Here is a 12439-nt window from a genome sequence, read left to right as displayed (position 1 = left end):
TACCGCAGGGGCCTACGGTACTACCGCTCCTAGGAGCAGTACTACCGCATGCCTCAAATAGCAGCACTTAGGAATCCTTCTTTTTGCACAATAAAGGAGATAACGGAGGATGCACCAAAGCGCAATGGGAAAGGCGGGGTAAAGGGAGAAAACATGTACGTGATGATTCCACCCAAACCTTTCCACCGCGGACCCCCTCTTAATAGTACAGCTATCCTACGACTCAAATCCACCAAAAGAGACGTAGAACACCACCGTCTTCAATAGTCTTCGAGGGGTACCAAACCGTCTTGTGCCTAACGACGAAGTGAATAAAATACTCAAGGCACACGATTAGTCCGCAAAAGCATTATCATCAATCACCAAAACACCTTAGGGATAAACATGCCCTTACACCCAAAATGCACGGCCAAATACTCGGACGGTCCTCCCGTTATGAATCAATGTTTGGTGCCCATGAGGCTCAACCACGTGAACCATACCTGGGTTTGTGGCGGCCATAGCTAACAACAACCTAGGGAGTCGGTTGTATGCTTCCTCCCAATTGCCATACAACATCTTGAATGCGGCTTGCTTCGCCTTCCATGCCTTGCCGTACTTCACCTTGTAATGAAAGATGGCTTTCACAAGGTCAATGACACTCTTGATGCTCATTATTGGAAGTGTGGATATTTGGTTGGATAACCTGTAAGCAATGAACTCGGACGTGAGTTGTCTGTGTTGTTGGTACACAAGCTCGCCATCCGCATTCTTGTGCCGGCACATGTGAGTTGGTAGACAACTCACTATGCGCCAAGTGGGACCTCCTTTCCATGGCCTTGCACGCACAATCCATGGACATGTTGGCACTTCACATTTGACTGTGTAACGCACATTGACGTCCGAGTTGGCCACTTTATGTGGACGATAATGTGTAACCGAGTAGTTGTCGAGCCACATCTTCAATTCCAAGAAGGATTGAAACTCACAACCGGGATATATCCCGTTCTTGCCGTCTTCCAAATCACGGTGATAACTTGGCCTAGCTCCAAGAGATATGCATTTGCCACCATCCACAACGGCTTCATCCGCGAGACTAAGATCCTTGAATAATGATGTCTTGTGATCCCACCCGAATACCTTCTTGAATGCTTGGGCCTCCTTCGGCGTGAACCCCTCCTCATCAACTTCTTCATCGGGCCATCATCATCCGAGTCCGATGCATATGCACGGGAAAAAGGGATGGATTGGTCCATTGTCTCTTGCACATGATATTGGTCGAGATCACCCACATTGTTGTCATGGAGATCAACTTCGTTGTCATCCTCCTCATACTCATCATTCTCCTCTTCAAAAGCTTCATTTTGGTTGTTTGGAGTTGGGCTCAATGTTGGCCAATCTTGTTGCGTGAAGTGAGGTTCACTCATTTGATCTTGGTTCATGGGTGGGGGAGTGCTAGCAACCAACTTGGAGGGGTTCTGGTTCTCCAAATTCAAAGTAAACTCAACCTTCTTGGAGGAAAATAAATCAAGAGCCTTGTCTAGAGATTCGGCAACCGTCTCCTTGTATGCAACCCAACGTTGCTCGGAGTTCACACGCATTGTCTTCCAACGGATGTGCATTCCAAAACCAACATTATGCCTTCCCTCGAACTCAACAACGTCACTTGGGTCCATCCAATTCAAATCATTCCTCACTTGTTCCAAGAGCTCCGCATAGCTAGAACTACTCTCAAACACCATGTCAAGCTCATCCGGGTCCGTCTCAACATTGCCTTTCAAAAAGGCCTCTTTATCCACATGATGAACATAAAAACATGTTCTCCCCATCCCTACAATAATCAAAAACACACATATATCAAGTAAGTACTTAACAAAAATATTTGCACAAAATACATATGCCCTAACATATATATGAATTAATAACCCTAACCCCCACTTAACAATAACCACAACCCTAACCATAGCATAACCCCAACACCAACATCAAACACACATAACCCTAACCCTAGCATACTATGAAATCCTAACCATACCAAATCAGCAAAGAAACATATCTTGATTCAACACAAATTTCCAAATCCAAGCAAAAACTAGGGTTTCCCCAAACTAGCTAGATTTGAGCAAATGTGAGAATTCCTATGGATGAAAACGAGGGGATCAGAGGAGATTACCTTAAGGGAGGGGTTGGCTTCGAAATCCACGGTCAAATACTCCGGATTTGCAAGATTTGATAAGGATTTGAGAGGGGGAGAGGGGAAGAGAGGAGGGGCGCAAGGCTAAGGGTTTGGGTGGGGTGGGGGTGGGAGGGGAGAGAGGGTGGGGTCAGCCTAAGTGGCACACAGACAGTGCAACACCTAAGATACGGGCGCTGCACATTACAAGTGTGTCGCCCTAGCCTTAGGCGCTGCACTGCTGTCTGTGGGGCCGCAAGAGGACCAAGGCTGCCACGTTGGCTGGATCTGCAACGCCAAAGTGAAGGGCGCTGCACTGTAGGGTGCGGCTCCTAGCTGTAGGGCGCCACACGATAGGGTCAGCAGAGTGAAATTTTTTCGAGAGCAGGTCAGTTTGTGATTTGATTTCGCCCTCAGGTCAAATCTATGATTTCTGCCCCTGAGATGGGGCACCCGCTCGTGCGTTTATGGGTGTGCATGCACCTGTTGACCGCCCTGTAGCAGCGGCCACAACTGTCTGCATGTGAGCAGCCACATCATGCAAATCTTGTGGCTGCATGGGCGTTACCTGCACACGCATGTGCTTAGCTCCCTGTCCTCAAAGAGCGCCAGATGATGCCAAAGCTTGAGTAGACGCAGTTGACGCAAGAAATGTAGCCGAAACATCAACTGTAGCTGCAGTGTCTTGCACAAGATCATGCAGAAGGTTGACTTGTGGTGGCACTATAGCATGTTCAACGCCCAAATGAGTTGTCTGAATGGGGACAACAGTGGAGACAGATTGAGCTCCACACGTTGTATTACCACCATTAATTTGGACCTTTTTTGCTCACTTGCTAGCATCCCTATCTGGCATATCCTCATCCCGGTTAGCACCATCATCATGGTTTTCCCAAATCCGAGGAATAAAGTCATCATCTGGAACAAAATCCTCCTCCTCTAGCACGAACCGAAACGCATATCCATTAAGCTTGACATAAACGTCAGAGGAGACCGAGGTTTCATCAGACCCATCATGTTTGACAAAAATATCCATGTTATGAACAGCCACCTGGATCCGCACAATACCGTGTCGGTGCAAGCAAACCAAGTCAACATCCTGAGTAGCGCCAATAACTGATCCGACCGCCCACAAGCCAAGGAAATGGTGAAGAGATGGCGGGACTCCGGTGACGTGCAACCAAACAGGTTGCAAGGGAAGTAGCGACGGAACCTCCTCGATTTTCCATTCACTAAAAGTGATCTTCACGTCATGTGATTTAACATTATACTCAAACGCTGCCACACGCTGCAAAATCTCCACTGGAGAGAAAGAAACTAAGAAAGCATTTGCTGCATGAGGCACGGCTTCCCACTTCCACGTAGTCTGGACACGCATCGATCTTTGCAACCTGGGCCTCCACCATAGAAGAAGACAAGGAACCACCCCAAATCGTAACCAAAGCATGACTGATTGCACAATTTGATTTCACCTTTGATATTAGGCTTAAATTGCTTGCATTTATATAGCTCAAACATGATAAGCACTCAGGTATAATGGAATAAATAAAATAAATCTATGTTCACATAATACAGTGAACAACACATAAAATATATCCATGTGCAAAGACAGCCAATAACACATCATATACACATCCTACACGGGGGAGGCGTTTTGCCTCCTGAGAGCTCCTGGATGATCCGTACCTCAAAAGAGTGGTAAAACATTTTCAAAAAATTGGGTTCCCATATCCTACATGCCTTACCCTGTTTGGTTCGATTGTGGATTTCTTAAAGCAGCTGTGAAATATTTGCTTTGGAAAAACAGCTGTGGAAAATCTGATGTGAAAAAGATGTAGGTCATTTGACAAACCAGCTGATACAGCTTTTTCAGATTTTGGACCACAGCGGAATCAGATTTTGGAAAGCACCTCCTGGGCTGCTTCCGCTTTTGGTTCAGATTTTGGCAGCGGATTTCGTGAATCGGATTCTGCTGGGTTCGCCCTTTGGTTCAGATTCTGCTGCGCGGCAGCGGAATCCGTCGATAAAAGCTGAACCAAACAGGGCCTAAATATCCCGAAGTTTCAGAACATGTAAGTGAAAGGGGAAATCAAACATTTCAAACGAGAGATAGCTAAAATCATGTCAAACACATGAGCCAACAAAATTAAGTATCCATGTCAAAAGATAATCAAGGAACGAATCGATTTAAACAAAAATGCACAAGTTTAAAAGCGTGGGTCAGTGATTTGTAAGCGACGGGGAAAGTAGCATTACCTTAACAGACATACAAGAAAACAAGGGACTCCTGGGGATGACTTCTTAAATTTGCTATTTAGTAGATGCATTTTAAAGGATGGATACATCCCATCTGTGTGCATTCCTTAGAGAAATTTGGTGATGTCATTTCAGGCACCATCGGCACTATCAAATTTGGTAATGAAATCAACCGTAAATTGCTAAGCTCAAATTCTATACCTTCTATGATAGTTTTGTTCTGCAACACATGGCTTTATACATATCATTGCTACCTACTGTTGCTTAGAATCAGATTTCTTTCTTTGGTTAAAGGTCGGCGAAGAACTTGTGATAAGTCGCAAGTGATGGACACATGGTAAGCATCTAAATATAGGAAATCATTATTAATTGCAAGACTGATTTCAGGTGACTATAACTATTCCTAGAAACAAAACAAAGCAAAAACTTTGATATTAGGCTTAAATTACTTGCATTTATATTGCTCAAACATGATAACCACCCGTGTAAGTAAATTAACTCTATGTGCACAAAAAGACAATTAACAATACCCACATCCGGCACCCAAATATACTCGAGTACAGAAAATATACCCATGTGCATAGACAGCCAAGAACATCATAGACACATCCTGTACCTAAATATGCCAAGTTTCATAACATATAAATGAAAGGAGAAATCAGAAACGAGAGTTGACTAAAATATCAAACACAGGGCCCAAAAATTAAGCACTCATGTCAAGAGATAATCAGGGCATGGATCACTGTAAATGAAAATGCCGCACAAGTTTCAAATTGTGGATCCATGATGTGCAAATGACAGGAAAAGTAATATTACCTTAACAGACATAAGAGGAAACTAGGGGCTCCTGGGGATGACTTCTTAAATTTGCTATTTGGTAGACGCACTTCGAAGGATGGATACAACCCTTCTATGTGTATTCCTTTGAGCAGGTTGGTGATGTCATTGCAGGCACCATTGGCTCTATCAAAGCTCTAGTTTGTGTCATCCATACTCTCAGGGGAATCAGTGACTTCACCAGAATGGCTACGCTTAATTGTCTAGGGAACGCCATATTGCCCAACAATGTAGCCAAGCAACTTCAAGTGCTTGTAAGCAGTGGAGGCTACAGGCCCCAGGCCCCCAGGGCCGAGGCCTGGGGCTTGAGGCCCAATTTCTTCCTAGATTGTAGTGAATTATTGTTCACATCGCTACAGTATATGAAGAGGGCCTAGGGCGGCCCTCTGGGCTGGCTCCGCCCCTGCTTGTAAGCTTGGAAGGCAAGCCAGGAGCACCCGTAACTCCCTCCTGCAATCTTTCCATAGATTTCCTCCATTCCTATGGTTACATCCTTGTCATTGAGAAGCACAAATGCCCCTCTTTCTACCAAAAAGCCTCAGACTGCAAGTTGAAGTATTTGAAAACAGAACCAATGCCACGTTGTTAAGGCATTTCAACAAACAGGTGGCCAGTGACATTGTATAACAGCTTGCTGCCCCGTGTGACGCCGGTGGTCAACCAGAGCTTCCCCTTGTTGTCCAACACCTTCCGCCGCAGCAGCCTCCTTCACCCACCGCGCCCGCGACGCCCATGAACAATCCAGAAGCGCACCACCAGCCACAAACAGATGAACCGCAAGAGAGCACGCACCTGAACTGGACTCTCGAGGACGAGGGTGCCGCGTCCGAGAGGAAGGGGTTGAGGTGGTGCTCCTCCCCGTCGTCTTCCCCGGGAGCACGTCCCCTTCGTCGCCGGTCGCGCCCTGCAGCCGCCATGAACTTCTCCCTGCACTCCCTTTTCTCCCACCAAAACGTTCAGGGCTAATAGACAAAATGTCCCTTCTTTCTCTCCAAAACATGAACTGCTCAGAAAAATCTGGAAAAACAATACTCCACAAAGGCCTCATCAATCTCCTGTGTAAATCCATGGCGAAAATTGAGTATGGGCTCAAAGTTAACAGTGCAAAAAAGTCATTATATAAGGTCGAAATTTCCCTGAAAACTACTGGGAACATGTAATATTTGCAAGATTCTTTTAATCTAAAATTTGAACCAAAATTTGGATCTGCTTACCAAAAGATTCAATATCTCCTAATCCTATAAACCAAATAATCAAAAATCCTACATCTTTAGTGGATCTTTCTAGCAAAATAGCCATTGTTTTTGAACTACTAACATGTTTGACCATATACAGTGTTGGGTTCGGGAACAACAGGGAGACATTTGAATTACTTGCAAAATAACTATGTAAAAGTCTTTCTCTTCATTTCTACAAACAAGAACAGAAATCAATTATTGGATGATTACAACCACTACTAACTAGCTACTATAACGAGTTGCCACAGAATCAGTTCTTAAATCTTAACAACCTTCAGAAGTTGAGAGCGATGGCAGCAGCCGGACGACCAGAGCACGGCTAATAGACAAAATGCACCGGCCCAAATGTCCCTCTGCCCTCTGCAATTCAGCAAAACAACGATTGACGAATTCAAGCAAATCAGTTGGCTGCCAAAAAACATGTGTGCACACAAAAGAAAATCAATAAAAATGAAAACGACGATCACAACCGAATCTCCCCTTCCTCTAAATCTTCTTGGTAGCTTTGATGATGCTGATGCTGATGCTGCTTCAGGTCGTCGTCATCGTCGTCAAGCTTGAGGAAGAGTCCCATCCGTCGCAACAAGTTGTTGGGCCTGGCCGTGTTGTACTGATCAATGCCGAGGGCCTTCACGTCCTCGTCTAGGATCTCGTTGTCGTTGAACATTACCGTCCTCTCCGTCTCGAGCAGTTGCTGACGGGCCTTCTCCCTCGCCCGGGACGTCTCCTCCTTTCGTCGCCTTTCCAAAATCTCGTTGGCACGGGCGATCAGGTCGCGTGTTGGAGGCGTTGTGTTGACGGCGCGCTCTGCCGGAGCTGGACGACTGCGGACGCTCTGGTGAGATGAACCAGAATCCGAACCGCTGCTGCCGCTGATAGTTGCATCTTGGCCAAGATTCTTCACCGGTGAGGCGTCGCCGCAGATGTCCACGTACTCGTTGTCCTCTTCGACGAGCTGCACTGGTGCCGGCCTGATCGGCAAAGGGGAGACGCCGCCGACGATGTCAACGTCTTCCTCCTCCTCCTCGGCCATCATGTTCTTGTGCTGATTCTTGCTCTCTCGAAGGAACTTGTCCAGCTGCTTCTGCATCTCCACAAGGGCCTCGTCTTGGACGTCGCGCATCTCGATCTCGATGTAATCGTCGCAGATGCCGTGGCGGCTGTGCTTCTTCAGCAGCTCCAAAATATGAGCAGGAAGTACATGGGCTTCAGATAGCTTGGCTAGCTTCGCGAGGTCCCCGTAGAGGTTGTTCCTCGCCTTGGACGTCATCTTCTTGACGGGAACAGGAGGGGACGCCTTCCTCTTCTTGGCTGGTGGCTCCTCGGCTGGACGGACGCGCACGCGGGGAGCCGACGGGGACGAGGCGGGAAGCAAGGCGGCCGCCTCAGCGAGGAGGCGACGGACCGCCACGAGCTCACTCTGGAACCGCTGGCGAAGGATCTCCAGCGGGCGCTTCCGGCCGGACATGATGCTGAAGGGCTCCCGGCGGGCAATCTCCATGGGAACAGCGGACGGCGGTCGCTGGGGTAAGGGCCGGAAGAGGGGAGAGGATGCGGTGGAGGAGAGGAGACGATGGGGAAGATTGGAAGTGCGCTGGGTAAGGGCCTTTTAACTTGTGAAGTGATCCCTGATGAGATCGAAGATGTGAGTGATCCATGAAGAAATCGGAATGCACTCCGAGTCAGTTCAAGCTTCGGATTTGGTCGCGTGCATCTCAAGCTTAGCTTTGATTCACCACGGCCATGCATGTCTTCATTTTCCCCCAGTTCGTCCTGCTCGCTGTCTCTCTCTGACATCTTCAGAAGAGTCTGTCTAGGGTGGCCGTGGAGTTCAGAAAACTTTCTGACGCGGAATTCAGACTGAGGTTTCTGACAGAGAAGTAACTGAATATTTAGAGAAGGCCACGACAGTGCACGATCATTTTGTCAGTGTGTTTGGCAAGAGGCATCAACGGCAGCGCACACTCAATTGGGGCGAACTACAAATTCCATCAGTTAATTTGCAGGGCCTGGACAACCCGTTCTCTGAACCAGAGGTCTGAGCTGCGATCGTGGCCTCCCCTCCCCACCTGAGAAGGCGCCCGGACCAGACGGATTCATGGGAAAAAAATTCAGGTCATGCTGGGGTATAATTCGAGAGGAAGTGATGGCTGTTTTCCAGAAGTTTTATCAGATTGCCGGTGAAATTTTTGAAGAGATCAACAAAGCTTCATTGCCCTGCTTCCGAAAAAAGATGGTGCCACAGAGCTTAACCACTTTAGGCCGATCAGTCTGATACATTCGATTGCAAAGCTCATTTCCAAGGTGCTGTTGATGAGGCTTGCAATGGCTGTCAAGGACTTAGTCTCGCCGGCGCAGATGGCGTTTCAGAGAGGGAAATGACTTCTTTTTTCGAAACGAGGCAAATTTTTTGCCATTTTTATTGATTAAGAAGAAGAGATTTGCCCGGTTAATTAGAGAAAAACCAGGCGAAAACCCATACACAACCCCACAAGGGGCACACACAGCCGACCTGGCCACAAACAAATGCCAAACAGTCGACCGAAGCGTCGAGGACAAAGAAGCTCCGATTTTGCTGAAGAGCTACACAAGAGAAAGTTGCAAGCCTCGCATCGATCTAGTCCAGCATATCATCCGAAGAGCACCGCCCGCTGAAAACTGCCCTCATGGAGTGATCGTTGCCGCAGAGACATCGCACGCAGCTCCGACTTCTCTGTCACAGCCAGAAGCCAGCATAGGCACACCCATTGGCGCACTGGACTGTCGACATCAGAAGGACAAGCCGCGACCCAGCTTCGCACGCCAACATCATCGTCGCCACACAGGTTGCAACGCCAACCACTCGCATCGCCGGTTGCCCGCCAGCCAACCGTGATGCCACGCACGTCCAACCTACAAGAAGCACAAAAGGGCCCAAGATCTTCAAAGATGGTGCCCCAAAGAGGGAAAACGACGTTGAAGACGATGCCACCGCCCGATCCTTCACAGGATCATGACTTTCGCCCGCATATCTGACCCGAGAGTAGCGGAAGCGCAAGACTCCTCGACGATGCCTCTATGTGCAAAGTTGCCTCTGTGACCCTAGAGGGAAATGACATGACAACTACCTCTATGTGCAAAGTTGTGTCAAAGCACTCCATAGAGAAAAAGGGTCGGTTCTGTTGTTCAAATTGCACATCCCAAGAGCTTATGATTCAGTTTCATGGGAATACATTCTAGAACTTCCGCAGAGAATGGGATCCAGTGCTCACTAGCGTGAATGGATATCCATGATGTTTTCTCGGCCTCCTCTGCTTGCCTGCTCAATGGAACTCCGGGTGCTCAAATTTGGCACTGCCGTGGACTGGGGCAAGGAGATCCCCTGTCGCCGTTGCTTTTCAGTTTAGCCATTGATCAACTGCATCGTCTGCTTGCCGTGGCTACTGAACAAGGCTCCCTAGCCCTCTTCCTAGAAGGGGACCAAGCATGAGAATCAGTCTTTACGCGGATGATGCTGTTATTTTTGTCAACCTGGTCAAGGAAGAGGTAGACATACTGATGGAGCTCCTGCATTTCTTTGGACATGCAACTGGTCTGAAACAGAACAAAAAGAAATCTTCGGTAGTGCCGACCAGATGTGAAGATTTGCTATTGTCGGAAGTGCTACAGAACTTTGGGGGCAAATTAGTAAGCTTCCCGGAATTTGTTGGGTTGGCGGTAACGATGTGGGCTATATACTCGGCACAGAGGAAGGCCATCCATGAAGGAATCTCTCAAAGTATGCAAGCGACTAACACATTCATAGATAGATTAATTACAGAGCTCGAATTACTCAAGGAGAAGCCGCTGCTGAGCTCACAAGTTGCACCTCCGATCAGCGGAACTCGATAGAACTAAACCTGATCATGGGCAGCCCGGCCCCGGCCCGGTCGGGCTCAGGCTTTGTTTCGCATCGTGGATGTATATTCGGGCTGGGTCGGGCTTTTGTTCTTACACATAAGAGCACTGGAAAACATAATTCAGGCCGGGCCCGGGCTTGAGAAAATGTGTATTGTCGGGCTTCGGGCCAAGCTCGGGCTTGGAGTTTGGGATTCGGGCCTTTTCAAGCCCGTCCCAAAACCCGGTCCGGCTCGGCATATGATCAGGTTGAGATATAACCATGCGAGGCTGTCGACACCACCTCATGGACATGCAAAAGTCCATGTGGATGGGGTGTCTCACGTGAACAAGAGGTGGATCAGCAACTGAAGTGTGTCGCATCGCCGCTATGAGTCCATTTACAGAGATCAAGTTTCGAGCAGCAACTTTTAATTGAAACTTTATTTTTGAAGGTCATGCCGTTGACGGTGAAGCACAAAATTTAGCCAAGTACTCTCATGCTCTTGGTTCGAGACGCCACATTTTGGTTGGCTCATCCCCATGGTCCAAATTGTATCCTACCACATGTGGACTATGATAAAAAAAAAACTTAGCATTAGCACTAAAAATAATCAGTTTGATGTTGCTTGAACAATTTTTTGAAAATGTGAACACTTTCTGAAAATGAGAACATTTTTTAAAATTCCAAACAATCTTTAAATACAAATGTTTTTTGGTATTTCAAAATATTTTTTGAGAAAACGAACATTTTTGAATTTGTGAACAACTTTAGAAAATGAGAATATTTTTTGAAATTCTTAACAATATTTTAAAGCACGAACAATTTTTGAAAAAAATCGGCATATTTTTTGAAAACGCGAACATTTTGTAAAAAATGCTGAACTTTTTCATTTGGAAAAGTAAACATTTTTAAAAATAAAAAGGGGAAAGAGATAAGGAAACCAAGGAACACCACTAAAAGAAAAAAAGGATAAACAAAAACAAAACAAAAACTAAACCGGTCAGGAACCTTCCAGAAGGTTTGGAAAACCCGGATTTGCCCTCACCATGAGCGATGCTCCCTTCGTCCAGAAATACTTGTCATCAAAATGGATAAAAGGGGATGTATCTAGATGTATTTTAGTTGTAGATACATCTTTTATCCATTTTGATGATAAGTATTTTCGGATGGAACAACAGCTCCCTAGGTGTTCAGCCCGCACAGTAGCAACCCATGAAGGCCCAAAATACGAAGAAGAAGGCCCGAAGGAGGCCTCCTTGCTGCGCCGAATGCCCAAAGGCACAGGGCGCCGCCTGTCAGCAACCCTGCAAGCGTCGACACTGAAGACACGCAGGAGGGCGCTGTAGCAGATCAAGGCGTTGCTGGCAACAGAGAGCCAGATGCAGAGCCCACGCTACGGCCCAAGTCTTCGCGGCCCAAGAACCTTCCCCAGTGGCTTGCAGGCCCGAACTGGGCCCGATGATCGGGTGTAACGTTAAATAGACGTCTCTCTCCTTCGAAGGGGGTTGGCTAGGAATTGGACGGCTGAGGCCGGTGGCTTGTAACGGATAGAGGTGCGGGAGGCTGGGTGGTTATCCTCTACCAATTTCAAATTACTAGCTCGATTCATACCAATCCATGGCGAACGTGAGTGATTCCGGCGAGTAGCTCACATCTGGTATCAGAGCCTCCGTCCTGGAGCTTCCTATCCACCCCCACCGCACGCGTTTCAGCGACCGACGGTGACGCCAGGCGATGGAGGAACTCAGCTCCGAGAGTCACGCCGTCTACGAGCTGCTTCGTCACGAGTTCGCCGACGACCTCGATCGGAAGCTGAAGACACAAGGTGAGTCACTCCTCCAGTCCATGGGCAAAATCATCGATGCGAACAACACCACCCTCGATAAGCTCATGACCGCGCGGGTGGACCGCATCCGGGATGAAATCGCCCTCGACCTAGAGAAATTGAAGACAGATCTGTACAAGCATGAGGAAACTGAGCCGGATCCGAAGGTCGACTCCGGCCAAAGTTCGCGTGGTGCTGGGCGAGGTCATGGATGCATGACCAACGCCCTTGGCTTCGACAACGAAAACCGGGGGAAGGCACATAATGTTTAT

The 12439-nt window shown here is 47.6% G+C and overlaps 1 pseudogene; it reads right to left on the bottom strand.

Moving 5' to 3' along the window:
- Positions 1-2981: 2981 nt before the first annotated feature.
- Positions 2982-6162, bottom strand: LOC119309798 (annotated as a pseudogene).
- Between the last annotated feature and the right edge of the window lie 6277 nt (positions 6163-12439).

Source organism: Triticum dicoccoides, chromosome 5B, assembly GCF_002162155.2.
Source record: "Triticum dicoccoides isolate Atlit2015 ecotype Zavitan chromosome 5B, WEW_v2.0, whole genome shotgun sequence".
Classification (NCBI taxonomy): domain Eukaryota; kingdom Viridiplantae; phylum Streptophyta; class Magnoliopsida; order Poales; family Poaceae; genus Triticum; species Triticum dicoccoides.
Note: the sequence above shows the minus strand (reverse complement) of the source record. Positions and strands in the feature narration are given on the sequence as shown.